This window comes from Rhinichthys klamathensis, unplaced genomic scaffold, assembly GCF_029890125.1.
Source record: "Rhinichthys klamathensis goyatoka isolate OS25496 unplaced genomic scaffold, OSU_Roscu_1.1 h1tg000046l_1, whole genome shotgun sequence".
NCBI classification, from domain to species: Eukaryota; Metazoa; Chordata; class Actinopteri; order Cypriniformes; family Leuciscidae; genus Rhinichthys; species Rhinichthys klamathensis.
Window position 1 is genome coordinate 1,255,143 of NW_026606593.1, and position 17,322 is coordinate 1,272,464.

At 37.2% G+C, this 17,322-nt stretch overlaps 9 non-coding genes across 9 annotated transcripts; all 9 read left to right on the forward strand.

The window, feature by feature from the left end:
* Positions 1–2,415: 2,415 nt before the first annotated feature.
* trnar-ucg (transfer RNA arginine (anticodon UCG)) lies at positions 2,416–2,488 on the forward strand. The gene has a single exon. It is a non-coding gene; the product is annotated as a tRNA-Arg (tRNA).
* Positions 2,489–3,289: 801 nt separating this feature from the next.
* trnar-ucg (transfer RNA arginine (anticodon UCG)) lies at positions 3,290–3,362 on the forward strand. The gene has a single exon. It is a non-coding gene; the product is annotated as a tRNA-Arg (tRNA).
* A 1,501-nt stretch (positions 3,363–4,863) lies between these two features.
* On the forward strand, positions 4,864–4,936 carry trnar-ucg (transfer RNA arginine (anticodon UCG)). Its single transcript has one exon. It is a non-coding gene; the product is annotated as a tRNA-Arg (tRNA).
* Positions 4,937–7,310: 2,374 nt separating this feature from the next.
* trnar-ucg (transfer RNA arginine (anticodon UCG)) lies at positions 7,311–7,383 on the forward strand. Its single transcript has one exon. It is a non-coding gene; the product is annotated as a tRNA-Arg (tRNA).
* A 1,501-nt stretch (positions 7,384–8,884) lies between these two features.
* Positions 8,885–8,957, forward strand: trnar-ucg (transfer RNA arginine (anticodon UCG)). The gene has a single exon. It is a non-coding gene; the product is annotated as a tRNA-Arg (tRNA).
* Positions 8,958–10,107: 1,150 nt separating this feature from the next.
* trnaq-uug (transfer RNA glutamine (anticodon UUG)) lies at positions 10,108–10,180 on the forward strand. Its single transcript has one exon. It is a non-coding gene; the product is annotated as a tRNA-Gln (tRNA).
* A 1,152-nt stretch (positions 10,181–11,332) lies between these two features.
* On the forward strand, positions 11,333–11,405 carry trnar-ucg (transfer RNA arginine (anticodon UCG)). Its single transcript has one exon. It is a non-coding gene; the product is annotated as a tRNA-Arg (tRNA).
* Positions 11,406–12,206: 801 nt separating this feature from the next.
* trnar-ucg (transfer RNA arginine (anticodon UCG)) lies at positions 12,207–12,279 on the forward strand. The gene has a single exon. It is a non-coding gene; the product is annotated as a tRNA-Arg (tRNA).
* Positions 12,280–14,496: 2,217 nt separating this feature from the next.
* Positions 14,497–14,570, forward strand: trnar-ucg (transfer RNA arginine (anticodon UCG)). Its single transcript has one exon. It is a non-coding gene; the product is annotated as a tRNA-Arg (tRNA).
* The last annotated feature ends 2,752 nt before the right edge of the window (positions 14,571–17,322 follow it).

Consider the following 17,322-nt stretch of genomic DNA (forward strand, 5'->3'; position numbering starts at 1 on the left):
TTGACGCACATCTTGTGGGTTCGAGTCCCATCTGGGTCATCTGAGACTTGCCAGAAAATCAGTGGCGTGAGGCCAATAATGTCACAGTCTTTAATTGCCACTTGCTCAAAGGATTCTTGTACATATTTCAAGACATTTGTCATTTCAGCTTGAACTTTAAAATGATTTCCAAGAAATATCTTTCTTCTAAAAGAGTATTGTTGGTTTGATTCACACTTGCATTGTTTAAAAGGGTTTTCGCTACAATGTACATGCAGTTTATTAGAAAGACAGTACTACTCAAAAACAGCAGTACTACTCTTGTTAAACTGCAACTGTGGAACAAGACTTTGGAGCTCAGCATTGTGCAATTGACGCACATCTTGTGGGTTCGAGTCCCATCTGGGTCATCTGAGACTTTCCAGAAAATCAGTGGCGTGAGGCCAGTAATGTTACAGTCTTTAATTGCCACTTGCTCAAAGGATTCTTGTACATATTTCAAGACATTTGTCATTTCAGCTTGAACTTTAAAATAATTTCCAAGAAATATATTTCTTCTAAAAGAGTATTGTTGGTTTGATTCACACTTGCATTGTTTAAAAGGTTTTTCGCTACAATGTACATGCAGTTTATTAGAAAGACAGTACTACTCAAAAACAGCAGTACTACTCTTGTTAAACTGCAATTGTGGAACAAGACTTTGGAGCTCAGCATTGTGCAATTGACGCACATCTTGTGGGTTCGAGTCCCATCTGGGTCATCTGAGACTTTCCAGAAAATCAGTGGCGTGAGGCCAATAATGTCACAGTCTTTAATTGCCACTTGCTCAAAGGATTCTTGTACATATTTCAAGACATTTGTCATTTCAGCTTGAACTTTAAAATGATTTCCAAGAAATATCTTTCTTCTAAAAGAGTATTGTTGGTTTGATTCACACTTGCATTGTTTAAAAGGTTTTTCGCTACAATGTACATGCAGTTTATTAGAAAGACAGTACTACTCAAAAACAGCAGTACAACTCTTGTTAAACTGCAATTGTGGAACAAGACGTTGGAGCTCAGCATTGTGCAATTGACGCACATCTTGTGGGTTCGAGTCCCATCTGGGTCATCTGAGACTTTCCAGAAAATCAGTGGCGTGAGGCCAATAATGTCACAGTCTTTAATTGCCACTTGCTCAAAGGATTCTTGTACATATTTCAAGACATTTGTCATTTCAGCTTGAACTTTAAAATGATTTCCAAGAAATATCTTTCTTCTAAAAGAGTATTGTTGGTTTGATTCACACTTGCGTTGTTTAAAAGGTTTTTTTTGTGTTGGCGGGAACCTACAATGTACATGCAGTTTATTAGAAAGACAGTACTAATGAAATACAGGAATACAACTCTAGTAAAACTGCAATTGTGGGACAAGACTTTGGAGCTCAGCATTGTGCAATTGACTCACATCTAGGTAATCAAAAACCTTCTTTGAATGTACTACCTACAATTTAAAAACATTATTTAATGCTTTGACTGTAATATTCTTGTGCAGAAATACCCATTCCGCTATCCAGGAATTGTGGCCCAGTGGCCTAATGCATAAGGCATCAGCCTTCGGAGCTGAGGATTGTGGGTTTGAGTCCCATCTGGGTCATCTGAGACTTTCCAGAAAATCAGTGGCGTGAGGCCAATAATGTCACAGTCTTTAATTGCCACTTGCTTAAAGGGTTCTTGTACATATTTCAAGACATTTGTCATTTCAGCTTGAACTTTAAAATGATTTCCAAGAAATATCTTTCTTCTAAAAGAGTATTGTTGGTTTGATTCACACTTGCATTGTTTAAAAGGTTTTTCGCTACAATGTACATGCAGTTTATTAGAAAGACAGTACTACTCAAAAACAGCAGTACTACTCTTGTTAAACTGCAATTGTGGAACAAGACTTTGGAGATCAGCATTGTGCAATTGACGCACATCTTGTGGCTTCGAGTCCCATCTGGGTCATCTGAGACTTTCCAGAAAATCAGTGGTGTGAGGCCAATAATGTCACAGTCTTTAATTGCCACTTGCTCAAAGGATTCTTGTACATATTTCAAGACATTTGTCATTTCAGCTTGAACTTTAAAATGATTTCCAAGAAATGTCTTTCTTCTAAAAGAGTATTGTCGGTTTGATTCACACTTGCATTGTTTAAAAGGTTTTTTTTTGTGTTGGCGGGAGCCTACAATGTACATGCAGTTTATAAGAAAGACAGTACTACTGAAATAAAGGAATACAACTCTAGTAAAACTGCAATTGTGGGACAAGACTTTGGAGCTCAGCATTGTGGAATTGACTCACATCTAGGTAATCAAAAACCTTCTTTGAATGTACTACCTACAATTTAAAAACATTATTTAATGCTTTGACTGTAATATTCTTATGCAGAAATACCCATTCCGCTATCTAGAAATTGTGGCCCAGTGGCCTAATGGATAAGGCATCAGCCTTCGGAGCTGAGGATTGTGGGTTCGAGTCCCATCTGGGTCATCTGAGACTTTTCAGAAAATCAATGGCGTGAGGCCAATAATGTCACGGTCTTTAATTGCCACTTGCTCAAAGGATTCTTGTACATATTTCAAGACATTTGTCATTTCATCTTGAACTTTAAAATGATTTCCAAGAAATATCTTTCTTCTAAAAGAGTATTGTTGGTTTGATTCACACTTGCATTGTTTAAAAGGTTTTTCGCTACAATGTACATGCAGTTTATTAGAAAGACAGTACTACTCAAAAACAGCAGTACTACTCTTGTTAAACTGCAATTGTGGAACAAGACTTTGGAGCTCAGCATTGTGCAATTGACGCACATCTTGTGGGTTCGAGTCCCATCTGGGTCATCTGAGACTTGCCAGAAAATCAGTGGCGTGAGGCCAATAATGTCACAGTCTTTAATTGCCACTTGCTCAAAGGATTCTTGTACATATTTCAAGACATTTGTCATTTCAGCTTGAACTTTAAAATGATTTCCAAGAAATATCTTTATTCTAAAAGAGTATTGTGGATTTGATTCACACTTGCATTGTTTAAAAGGTTTTTTTTGTGTTGGCGGGAGCCTAAAATGTACATGCAGTTTATTAGAAAGACAGTACTACTGAAATACAGGAATACAACTCTAGTAAAACTGCAATTGTGGGACAAGACTTTGGAGCTCAGCATTGTGCAATTGACTCACATCTAGGTAATCAAAAACCTTCTTTGAATGTACTACCTACAATTTAAAAACATTATTTAATGCTTTGACTGTAATATTCTTGTGCAGAAATACCCATTCCGCTATCTAGAAATTGTGGCCCAGTGGCCTAATGGATAAGGCATCAGCCTTCGGAGCTGAGGATTGTCGGTTCGAGTCCCATCTGGGTCATCTGAGACTTTCCAGAAAATCAGTGGCGTGAGGCCAATAATGTCACAGTCTTTAATTGCCACTTGCTCAAAGGATTCTTGTACATATTTCAAGACATTTGTCATTTCAGCTTGAACTTTAAAATGATTTCCAAGAAATATCTTTCTTCTAAAAGAGTATTGTTGGTTTGATTCACACTTGCATTGTTTAAAAGGGTTTTCGCTACAATGTACATGCAGTTTATTAGAAAGACAGTACTACTCAAAAACAGCAGTACTACTCTTGTTAAACTGCAACTGTGGAACAAGACTTTGGAGCTCAGCATTTTGCAATTGACGCACATCTTGTGGGTTCGAGTCCCATCTGGGTCATCTGAGAGTTTCCAGAAAATCAGTGGCGTGAGGCCAGTAATGTTACAGTCTTTAATTGCCACTTGCTCAAAGGATTCTTGTACATATTTCAAGACATTTGTCATTTCAGCTTGAACTTTAAAATAATTTCCAAGAAATATCTTTCTTCTAAAAGAGTATTGTTGGTTTGATTCACACTTGCATTGTTTAAAAGGTTTTTCGCTACAATGTACATGCAGTTTATTAGAAAGACAGTACTACTCAAAAACAGCAGTACTACTCTTGTTAAACTGCAATTGTGGAACAAGACTTTGGAGCTCAGCATTGTGCAATTGACGCACATCTTGTGGGTTCGAGTCCCATCTGGGTCATCTGAGACTTTCCAGAAAATCAGTGGCGTGAGGCCAATAATGTCACAGTCTTTAATTGCCACTTGCTCAAAGGATTCTTGTACATATTTCAAGACATTTGTCATTTCAGCTTGAACTTTAAAATGATTTCCAAGAAATATCTTTCTTCTAAAAGAGTATTGTTGGTTTGATTCACACTTGCATTGTTTAAAAGGTTTTTCGCTACAATGTACATGCAGTTTATTAGAAAGACAGTACTACTCAAAAACAGCAGTACTACTCTTGTTAAACTGCAATTGTGGAACAAGACGTTGGAGCTCAGCATTGTGCAATTGACGCACATCTTGTGGGTTCGAGTCCCATCTGGGTCATCTGAGACTTTCCAGAAAATCAGTGGCGTGAGGCCAATAATGTCACAGTCTTTAATTGCCACTTGCTCAAAGGATTCTTGTACATATTTCAAGACATTTGTCATTTCAGCTTGAACTTTAAAATGATTTCCAAGAAATATCTTTCTTCTAAAAGAGTATTGTTGGTTTGATTCACACTTGCGTTGTTTAAAAGGTTTTTTTTGTGTTGGCGGGAACCTACAATGTACATGCAGTTTATTAGAAAGACAGTACTAATGAAATACAGGAATACAACTCTAGTAAAACTGCAATTGTGGGACAAGACTTTGGAGCTCAGCATTGTGCAATTGACTCACATCTAGGTAATCAAAAACCTTCTTTGAATGTACTACCTACAATTTAAAAACATTATTTAATGCTTTGACTGTAATATTCTTGTGCAGAAATACCCATTCTGCTATCTAGAAATTGTGGCCCAGTGGCCTAATGGATAAGGCATCAGCCTTCGGAGCTGAGGATTGTGGGTTCGAGTCCCGTCTGGGTCATCTGAGACTTTCCAGAAAATCAGTGGCGTGAGGCCAATAATGTCACAGTCTTTAATTGCCACTTGCTTAAAGGGTTCTTGTACATATTTCAAGACATTTGTCATTTCAGCTTGAACTTTAAAATGATTTCCAAGAAATATCTTTCTTCTAAAAGAGTATTGTTGGTTGATTCACACTTGCATTGTTTAAAAGGTTTTTCGCTACAATGTACATGCAGTTTATTAGAAAGACAGTACTACTCAAAAACAGCAGTACTACTCTTGTTAAACTGCAATTGTGGAACAAGGCTTTGGAGATCAGCATTGTGCAATTGACGCACATCTTGTGGGTTCGAGTCCCATCTGGGTCATCTGAGACTTTCCAGAAAATCAGTGGTGTGAGGCCAATAATGTCACAGTCTTTAATTGCCACTTGCTCAAAGGATTCTTGTACATATTTCAAGACATTTGTCATTTCAGCTTGAACTTTAAAATGATTTCCAAGAAATATCTTTCTTCTAAAAGAGTATTGTTGGTTTGATTCACACTTGCATTGTTTAAAAGGTTTTTCGCTACAATGTACATGCAGTTTATTAGAAAGACAGTACTACTCAAAAACAGCAGTACTACTCTTGTTAAACTGCAATTGTGGAACAAGACTTTGGAGCTCAGCATTGTGCAATTGACGCACATCTTGTGGGTTCGAGTCCCATCTGGGTCATCTGAGACTTGCCAGAAAATCAGTGGCGTGAGGCCAATAATGTCACAGTCTTTAATTGCCACTTGCTCAAAGGATTCTTGTACATATTTCAAGACATTTGTCATTTCAGCTTGAACTTTAAAATGATTTCCAAGAAATATCTTTCTTCTAAAAGAGTATTGTTGGTTTGATTCACACTTGCGTTGTTTAAAAGGTTTTTTTTGTGTTGGCGGGAACCTACAATGTACATGCAGTTTATTAGAAAGACAGTACTAATGAAATACAGGAATACAACTCTAGTAAAACTGCAATTGTGGGACAAGACTTTGGAGCTCAGCATTGTGCAATTGACTCACATCTAGGTAATCAAAAACCTTCTTTGAATGTACTACCTACAATTTAAAAACATTATTTAATGCTTTGACTGTAATATTCTTGTGCAGAAATACCCATTCCGCTATCCAGGAATTGTGGCCCAGTGGCCTAATGCATAAGGCATCAGCCTTCGGAGCTGAGGATTGTGGGTTTGAGTCCCATCTGGGTCATCTGAGACTTTCCAGAAAATCAGTGGCGTGAGGCCAATAATGTCACAGTCTTTAATTGCAACTTGCTTAAAGGGTTCTTGTACATATTTCAAGACATTTGTCATTTCAGCTTGAACTTTAAAATGATTTCCAAGAAATATCTTTCTTCTAAAAGAGTATTGTTGGTTTGATTCACACTTGCATTGTTTAAAAGGTTTTTCGCTACAATGTACATGCAGTTTATTAGAAAGACAGTACTACTCAAAAACAGCAGTACTACTCTTGTTAAACTGCAATTGTGGAACAAGACTTTGGAGATCAGCATTGTGCAATTGACGCACATCTTGTGGGTTCGAGTCCCATCTGGGTCATCTGAGACTTTCCAGAAAATCAGTGGTGTGAGGCCAATAATGTCACAGTCTTTAATTGCCACTTGCTCAAAGGATTCTTGTACATATTTCAAGACATTTGTCATTTCAGCTTGAACTTTAAAATGATTTCCAAGAAATATCTTTCTTCTAAAAGAGTATTGTTGGTTTGATTCACACTTGCATTGTTTAAAAGGTTTTTCGCTACAATGTACATGCAGTTTATTAGAAAGACAGTACTACTCAAAAACAGCAGTACTACTCTTGTTAAACTGCAATTGTGGAACAAGACTTTGGAGCTCAGCATTGTGCAATTGACGCACATCTTGTGGGTTCGAGTCCCATCTGGGTCATCTGAGACTTGCCAGAAAATCAGTGGCGTGAGGCCAATAATGTCACAGTCTTTAATTGCCACTTGCTCAAAGGATTCTTGTACATATTTCAAGACATTTGTCATTTCAGCTTGAACTTTAAAATGATTTCCAAGAAATATCTTTCTTCTAAAAGAGTATTGTGGATTTGATTCACACTTGCATTGTTTAAAAGTTTTTTTTTGTGTTGGCGGGAGCCTAAAATGTACATGCAGTTTATTAGAAAGACAGTACTACTGAAATACAGGAATACAACTCTAGTAAAACTGCAATTGTGGGACAAGACTTTGGAGCTCAGCATTGTGCAATTGACTCACATCTAGGTAATCAAAAACCTTCTTTGAATGTACTACCTACAATTTAAAAACATTATTTAATGCTTTGACTGTAATATTCTTGTGCAGAAATACCCATTCCGCTATCTAGAAATTGTGGCCCAGTGGCCTAATGGATAAGGCATCAGCCTTCGGAGCTGAGGATTGTCGGTTCGAGTCCCATCTGGGTCATCTGAGACTTTCCAGAAAATCAGTGGCGTGAGGCCAATAATGTCACAGTCTTTAATTGCCACTTGCTCAAAGGATTCTTGTACATATTTCAAGACATTTGTCATTTCAGCTTGAACTTTAAAATGATTTCCAAGAAATATCTTTCTTCTAAAAGAGTATTGTTGGTTTGATTCACACTTGCATTGTTTAAAAGGGTTTTCGCTACAATGTACATGCAGTTTATTAGAAAGACAGTACTACTCAAAAACAGCAGTACTACTCTTGTTAAACTGCAACTGTGGAACAAGACTTTGGAGCTCAGCATTGTGCAAATGACGCACATCTTGTGGGTTCGAGTCCCATCTGGGTCATCTGAGACTTTCCAGAAAATCAGTGGCGTGAGGCCAGTAATGTTACAGTCTTTAATTGCCACTTGCTCAAAGGATTCTTGTACATATTTCAAGACATTTGTCATTTCAGCTTGAACTTTAAAATAATTTCCAAGAAATATATTTCTTCTAAAAGAGTATTGTTGGTTTGATTCACACTTGCATTGTTTAAAAGGTTTTTCGCTACAATGTACATGCAGTTTATTAGAAAGACAGTACTACTCAAAAACAGCAGTACTACTCTTGTTAAACTGCAATTGTGGAACAAGACTTTGGAGCTCAGCATTGTGCAATTGACGCACATCTTGTGGGTTCGAGTCCCATCTGGGTCATCTGAGACTTTCCAGAAAATCAGTGGCGTGAGGCCAATAATGTCACAGTCTTTAATTGCCACTTGCTCAAAGGATTCTTGTACATATTTCAAGACATTTGTCATTTCAGCTTGAACTTTAAAATGATTTCCAAGAAATATCTTTCTTCTAAAAGAGTATTGTTGGTTTGATTCACACTTGCATTGTTTAAAAGGTTTTTCGCTACAATGTACATGCAGTTTATTAGAAAGACAGTACTACTCAAAAACAGCAGTACTACTCTTGTTAAACTGCAATTGTGGAACAAGACGTTGGAGCTCAGCATTGTGCAATTGACGCACATCTTGTGGGTTCGAGTCCCATCTGGGTCATCTGAGACTTTCCAGAAAATCAGTGGCGTGAGGCCAATAATGTCACAGTCTTTAATTGCCACTTGCTCAAAGGATTCTTGTACATATTTCAAGACATTTGTCATTTCAGCTTGAACTTTAAAATGATTTCCAAGAAATATCTTTCTTCTAAAAGAGTATTGTTGGTTTGATTCACACTTGCGTTGTTTAAAAGGTTTTTTTTGTGTTGGCGGGAACCTACAATGTACATGCAGTTTATTAGAAAGACAGTACTAATGAAATACAGGAATACAACTCTAGTAAAACTGCAATTGTGGGACAAGACTTTGGAGCTCAGCATTGTGCAATTGACTCACATCTAGGTAATCAAAAACCTTCTTTGAATGTACTACCTACAATTTAAAAACATTATTTAATGCTTTGACTGTAATATTCTTGTGCAGAAATACCCATTCTGCTATCTAGAAATTGTGGCCCAGTGGCCTAATGGATAAGGCATCAGCCTTCGGAGCTGAGGATTGTGGGTTCGAGTCCCATCTGGGTCATCTGAGACTTTCCAGAAAATCAGTGGCGTGAGGCCAATAATGTCACAGTCTTTAATTGCCACTTGCTTAAAGGGTTCTTGTACATATTTCAAGACATTTGTCATTTCAGCTTGAACTTTAAAATGATTTCCAAGAAATAACTTTCTTCTAAAAGAGTATTGTTGGTTGATTCACACTTGCATTGTTTAAAAGGTTTTTCGCTACAATGTACATGCAGTTTATTAGAAAGACAGTACTACTCAAAAACAGCAGTACTACTCTTGTTAAACTGCAATTGTGGAACAAGGCTTTGGAGATCAGCATTGTGCAATTGACGCACATCTTGTGGGTTCGAGTCCCATCTGGGTCATCTGAGACTTTCCAGAAAATCAGTGGTGTGAGGCCAATAATGTCACAGTCTTTAATTGCCACTTGCTCAAAGGATTCTTGTACATATTTCAAGACATTTGTCATTTCAGCTTGAACTTTAAAATGATTTCCAAGAAATATCTTTCTTCTAAAAGAGTATTGTTGGTTTGATTCACACTTGCATTGTTTAAAAGGTTTTTCGCTACAATGTACATGCAGTTTATTAGAAAGACAGTACTACTCAAAAACAGCAGTACTACTCTTGTTAAACTGCAATTGTGGAACAAGACTTTGGAGCTCAGCATTGTGCAATTGACGCACATCTTGTGGGTTCGAGTCCCATCTGGGTCATCTGAGACTTGCCAGAAAATCAGTGGCGTGAGGCCAATAATGTCACAGTCTTTAATTGCCACTTGCTCAAAGGATTCTTGTACATATTTCAAGACATTTGTCATTTCAGCTTGAACTTTAAAATGATTTCCAAGAAATATCTTTCTTCTAAAAGAGTATTGTGGATTTGATTCACACTTGCATTGTTTAAAAGGTTTTTTTTGTGTTGGCGGGAGCCTAAAATGTACATGCAGTTTATTAGAAAGACAGTACTACTGAAATACAGGAATACAACTCTAGTAAAACTGCAATTGTGGGACAAGACTTTGGAGCTCAGCATTGTGCAATTGACTCACATCTAGGTAATCAAAAACCTTCCTTGAATGTACTACCTACAATTTAAAAACATTATTTAATGCTTTGACTGTAATATTCTTGTGCAGAAATACCCATTCCGCTATCTAGAAATTGTGGCCCAGTGGCCTAATGGATAAGGCATCAGCCTTTGGAGCTGAGGATTGTCGGTTCGAGTCCCATCTGGGTCATCTGAGACTTTCCAGAAAATCAGTGGCGTGAGGCCAATAATGTCACAGTCTTTAATTGCCACTTGCTCAAAGGATTCTTGTACATATTTCAAGACATTTGTCATTTCAGCTTGAACTTTAAAATGATTTCCAAGAAATATCTTTCTTCTAAAAGAGTATTGTTGGTTTGATTCACACTTGCATTGTTTAAAAGGGTTTTCGCTACAATGTACATGCAGTTTATTAGAAAGACAGTACTACTCAAAAACAGCAGTACTACTCTTTTTAAACTGCAACTGTGGAACAAGACTTTGGAGCTCAGCATTTTGCAATTGACGCACATCTTGTGGGTTCGAGTCCCATCTGGGTCATCTGAGAGTTTCCAGAAAATCAGTGGCGTGAGGCCAGTAATGTTACAGTCTTTAATTGCCACTTGCTCAAAGGATTCTTGTACATATTTCAAGACATTTGTCATTTCAGCTTGAACTTTAAAATAATTTCCAAGAAATATATTTCTTCTAAAAGAGTATTGTTGGTTTGATTCACACTTGCATTGTTTAAAAGGTTTTTCGCTACAATGTACATGCAGTTTATTAGAAAGACAGTACTACTCAAAAACAGCAGTACTACTCTTGTTAAACTGCAATTGTGGAACAAGACTTTGGAGCTCAGCATTGTGCAATTGACGCACATCTTGTGGGTTCGAGTCCCATCTGGGTCATCTGAGACTTTCCAGAAAATCAGTGGCGTGAGGCCAATAATGTCACAGTCTTTAATTGCCACTTGCTCAAAGGATTCTTGTACATATTTCAAGACATTTGTCATTTCAGCTTGAACTTTAAAATGATTTCCAAGAAATGTCTTTCTTCTAAAAGAGTATTGTCGGTTTGATTCACACTTGCATTGTTTAAAAGGTTTTTTTTTGTGTTGGCGGGAGCCTACAATGTACATGCAGTTTATAAGAAAGACAGTACTACTGAAATAAAGGAATACAACTCTAGTAAAACTGCAATTGTGGGACAAGACTTTGGAGCTCAGCATTGTGGAATTGACTCACATCTAGGTAATCAAAAACCTTCTTTGAATGTACTACCTACAATTTAAAAACATTATTTAATGCTTTGACTGTAATATTCTTATGCAGAAATACCCATTCCGCTATCTAGAAATTGTGGCCCAGTGGCCTAATGGATAAGGCATCAGCCTTCGGAGCTGAGGATTGTGGTTTCGAGTCCCATCTGGGTCATCTGAGACTTTTCAGAAAATCAGTGGCGTGAGGCCAATAATGTCACGGTCTTTAATTGCCACTTGCTCAAAGGATTCTTGTACATATTTCAAGACATTTGTCATTTCAGCTTGAACTTTAAAATGATTTCCAAGAAATATCTTTCTTCTAAAAGAGTATTGTTGGTTTGATTCACACTTGCATTGTTTAAAAGGTTTTTCGCTACAATGTACATGCAGTTTATTAGAAAGACAGTACTACTCAAAAACAGCAGTACTACTCTTGTTAAACTGCAATTGTGGAACAAGACTTTGGAGATCAGCATTGTGCAATTGACGCACATCTTGTGGGTTCGAGTCCCATCTGGGTCATCTGAGACTTTCCAGAAAATCAGTGGTGTGAGGCCAATTTTGTCACAGTCTGTAATTGCCACTTGCTCAAAGGATTCTTGTACATATTTCAAGACATTTGTCATTTCAGCTTGAACTTTAAAATGATTTCCAAGAAATATCTTTATTCTAAAAGAGTATTGTTGGTTTGATTCACACTTGCATTGTTTAAAAGGTTTTTTTTCTGTTGGCGGGAGCCTACAATGTACATGCAGTTTATTAGAAAGACAGTACTACTGAAATACAAGAATACAACTCTAGTAAAACTGCAATTGTGGGACAAGACTTTGGAGCTCAGCATTGTGCAATTGACTCACATCTAGGTAATCAAAAACCTTCTTTGAATGTACTACCTACAATTTAAAAACATTATTTAATGCTTTGACTGTAATATTCTAGTGCAGAAATACCCATTCTGCTATCTAGAAATTGTGGCCCAGTGGCCTAATGGATAAGGCATCAGCCTTCGGAGCTGAGGATTGTGGGTTGGAGTCCCATCTGGGTCAGCTGAGACTTTCCAGAAAATCAGTGGCGTGAGGCCAATAATGTCACAGTCTTTAATTGCCACTTGCTTAAAGGGTTCTTGTACATATTTCAAGACATTTGTCATTTCAGCTTGAACTTTAAAATGATTTCCAAGAAATATCTTTCTTCTAAAAGAGTATTGTTGGTTGATTCACACTTGCATTGTTTAAAAGGTTTTTCGCTACAATGTACATGCAGTTTATTAGAAAGACAGTACTACTCAAAAACAGCAGTACTACTCTTGTTAAACTGCAATTGTGGAACAAGACTTTGGAGATCAGCATTGTGCAATTGACGCACATCTTGTGGGTTCGAGTCCCATCTGGGTCATCTGAGACTTTCCAGAAAATCAGTGGTGTGAGGCCAATAATGTCACAGTCTTTAATTGCCACTTGCTCAAAGGATTCTTGTACATATTTCAAGACATTTGTCATTTCAGCTTGAACTTTAAAATGATTTCCAAGAAATATCTTTCTTCTAAAAGAGTATTGTTGGTTTGATTCACACTTGCATTGTTTAAAAGGTTTTTCGCTACAATGTACATGCAGTTTATTAGAAAGACAGTACTACTCAAAAACAGCAGTACTACTCTTGTTAAACTGCAATTGTGGAACAAGACTTTGGAGCTCAGCATTGTGCAATTGACGCACATCTTGTGGGTTCGAGTCCCATCTGGGTCATCTGAGACTTGCCAGAAAATCAGTGGCGTGAGGCCAATAATGTCACAGTCTTTAATTGCCACTTGCTCAAAGGATTCTTGTACATATTTCAAGACATTTGTCATTTCAGCTTGAACTTTAAAATGATTTCCAAGAAATATCTTTCTTCTAAAAGAGTATTGTCGGTTTGATTCACACTTGCATTGTTTAAAAGGTTTTTTTTTGTGTTGGCGGGAGCCTACAATGTACATGCAGTTTATTAGAAAGACAGTACTACTGAAATAAAGGAATACGACTCTAGTAAAACTGCAATTGTGGGACAAGACTTTGGAGCTCAGCATTGTGCAATTGACTCACATCTAGGTAATCAAAAACCTTCTTTGAATGTACTACCTACAATTTAAAAACATTATTTAATGCTTTGACTGTAATATTCTTGTGCAGAAATGCCCATTCCGCTATCTAGAAATTGTGGCCCAGTGGCCTAATGGATAAGGCATCAGCCTTCGGAGCTGAGGATTGTGGGTTTCGAGTCCCATCTGAGACTTTCCAGAAAATCAGTGGCGTGAGGCCAATAATGTCACAGTCTTTAATTGCCACTTGCTCAAAGGATTCTTGTACATATTTCAAGACTGTAATATTCTTGTGCAGAAATACCCATTCCGCTATCTAGAAATTGTGGCCCAGTGGCCTAATGGATAAGGCATCAGCCTTCAGAGCTGAGGATTGTGGGTTTGAGTCCCATCTGGGTCATCTGAGACTTTCCAGAAAATCAGTGGCGTGAGGCCAATAATGTCACAGTCTTTAATTGCCACTTGCTTAAAGGGTTCTTGTACATATTTCAAGACATTTGTCATTTCAGCTTGAACTTTAAAATGATTTCCAAGAAATATCTTTCTTCTAAAAGAGTATTGTTGGTTTGATTCACACTTGCATTGTTTAAAAGGTTTTTCGCTACAATGTACATGCAGTTTATTAGAAAGACAGTACTACTCAAAAACAGCAGTACTACACTTGATAAACTGCAATTGTGGAACAAGACTTTGGAGCTCAGCATTGTGCAATTGACGCACATCTTGTGGGTTCGAGTCCCATCTTGGTCATCTGAGACTTTCCAGAAAATCAGTGGCGTGAGGCCAATAATGTCACAGTCTTTAATTGCCACTTGCTCAAAGGATTCTTGTACATATTTCAAGACATTTGTCATTTCAGCTTGAACTTTAAAATGATTTCCAAGACATATCTTTCTTCTAAAAAAGTATTGTCGGTTTGATTCACACTTGCATTGTTTAAAAGTTTTTTCGCTACAATGTACATGCAGTTTATTAGAAAGACAGTACTACTGAAATACAGGAATACAACTCTAGTAAAACTGCAATTGTGGGACAAGACTTTGGAGCTCAGCATTGTGCAATTGACTCACATCTAGGTAATCAAAAACCTTCTTTGAGTGTACTACCTGCAATTTAAAAACATTAATTAATGCTCTGACTGTAATATTCTTGTGCAGAAATACCCATTGCTCTATCTAGAAATTGTGGCCCAGTGGCCTAATGGATAAGGCATCAGCCTTCGGAGCTGAGGATTGTGGGTTTTGAGTCCCATCTGGGTCATCTGAGACTTTCCAGAAAATCAGTGGCGTGAGGCCAATAATGTCACAGTCTTTAATTGCCACTTGCTTAAAGGATTCTTGTACATATTTCAAGACATTTGTCATTTCAGCTTGAACTTTAAAATGATTTCCAAGACATATCTTTCTTCTAAAAGAGTATTGTTGGTTTGATTCACACTTGCATTGTTTAAAAGGTTTTTCGCTACAATGTACATGCAGTTTATTAGAAAGACAGTACTACTCAAAAACAGCAGTACTACTCTTGTAAAACTGCAATTGTGGAACAAGACTTTGGAGCTCAGCATTGTGCAATTGACGCACATCTTGTGGGTTCGAGTCCCATCTGGGTCATCTGAGACTTTCCAGAAAATCAGTGGCGTGAGGCCAATAATGTCACAGTCTTTAATTGCCACTTGCTCAAAGGATTCTAGTACATATTTCAAGACATTTGTCATTTCAGCTTGAACTTTAAAATGATTTCCAAGAAATATCTTTCTTCTAAAAGAGTATTGTGGATTTGATTCACACTTGCATTGTTTAAAAGGTTTTTTTGTGTGTTGGCGGGAGCCTACAATGTACATGCAGTTTATTAGAAAGACAGTACTACTGAAATACAGGAATACAACTCTAGTAAAACTGCAATTGTGGGACAAGACTTTGGAGCTCAGCATTGTGCAATTGACTCACATCTAGGTAATCAAAAACCTTCTTTCATTATTTAATGCTAGTCTTTAATTGCCACTTGCTTAAAGGATTCTTGTACATATTTCAAGACATTTGTCATTTGTCTTGAACTCTTGTTTTTCGTTTTTCGCTACAATGTACATGCAGTTCATTAGAAAGACAGTACTACTCAAAAACAGCAGTACTACTCTTGTAAAACTGCAATTGTGGAACAAGACTTTGGAGATCAGCATTGTGCAATTGACGCACATCTTGTGGGTTCGAGTCCCATCTGGGTCATCTGAGACTTTCCAGAAAATCAGTGGTGTGAGGCCAATAATGTCAGTCTTTAATTGCCACTTGCTCAAAGGATTCTTGTACATATTTGTGACCTGATCCAGCAAAATGAGTCACAGTGACCCAAATTTAAAAATTGAGATTTTGACATTAATGGAAAGAGGAGACCATAAGCTTTCAATTGATATCCTAGTCAAAGTCATACCTTGATTGGTTGTAAAGATATACACATTTGAATTATGGCCGTCTGCCCTCTTTTTCCAATTGAAAACCTGAGAAAATCGCTTTTAAAGTTTTTTGCCCGTTTTTTGTTGATATCTTTCAAAATCCATTACATTTAAAGGGATAAACTAATTATTTTACTGCTTAATTTGACCAAAGACATTAATATATAAATGCTATTAAACCAGGCTGAAGCTCAAATTATTTTAAAGTTTTTATTTAAATAAATAATTTAACAGTAGGCCTACCTTTTACAAAAATGTACTAAAATCAGAAAGATTGAACAGAGGTGCTACATTTTTGCTTGAGAGAGAGGGTGTGTGTGTGTGTGTGTGTGAGAGAGAGAGAGAGAAAGTGAGAGGCAGAGAGACAAGGAAACAGAGATCAAATAATGCTAGTCTATGCAATCATATCTTAATGTAGTAGGCTAGTTGACAATAACAGCGTAACAAATTCATAACGGAGATACCAACAAATATTGGGTTAATCAAACACATTAATGGATTCTCCTTGCAGATAAATAGCTACACTCATTCACATTTGTCAATCACGTTATGTCAATCAAGCTTGCACACTACGAAACTTTCTTCCGTTATATAAAAACAATCGTAAGTTTTTCGCATCCGTAGCAAGCAGTTTGAATGGTGTTTTGACCATTCGGAGCCACCGAATCAATACGAAAAAACGCATACGAAAAAAACGCGGACTCAGGGCCAGGGGGCTTGATGACGCTTTGGCAACTTTGCTCGCTTTTGACAGCGACATTTCTCAAATGAATAATATTTAATCTTTCTGACGAGATCTGCTAGCTTGTTTATTACACAGAGCGCTCGCTGCGAGTCTGACAGGAGGGTGGCTGGACCAATCGTGTGCCGGTCAGTCGAAACGGCTTCCCATCGACAAATGATCAGCATTTGTGTACATTTCTAAGCTTTTTGATTGGTTCTATACAACGTGTAACACCATTTAAAGAGCAGAGATAGTGACGTTTCAGGGGATACCCGGGATATGCTCAGAGGTGACGAGAGGAGTTGAGAAAATGAAATGTTCATTTCCAGCGAATTTAGTAAAACTTTGTAAACTTTAATAGTAATTTAAATACCTTTACTCAATTATCTGGGCTACGAAACTTTGGGAGATTATTTTTGAATGTCTGTTCTTTGAAATTAGCAACAAAAAAAAAATCTATTATTTCATTGTTTTTCCACATAATCGGCCCATATCTTAAAATAGAACGTTGCGACTTCCGACTCATTTCGCCAGATCGGGTCACATTTCAAGACATTTGTCATTTCAGCTTGAACTTTAAAATGATTTCCAAGAAATATCTTTCTTCTAAAAGAGTATTGTCGGTTTGATTCACATTGTTTAAAAGGTGTTTCGCTACAATGTACATGCAGTTTATTAGAAAGACAGTACTACTCCAAAACAGCAGTACTACTCTTGTTAAACTGCAATTGTGGAACAAGACTTTGGAGCTCAGCATTGTGCAATTGACGCACATCTAGGTAATCAAAAACCTTCTTTGAATGTACCTTCTTCTCAGTTTATTAGAAAGACAGTACTACATT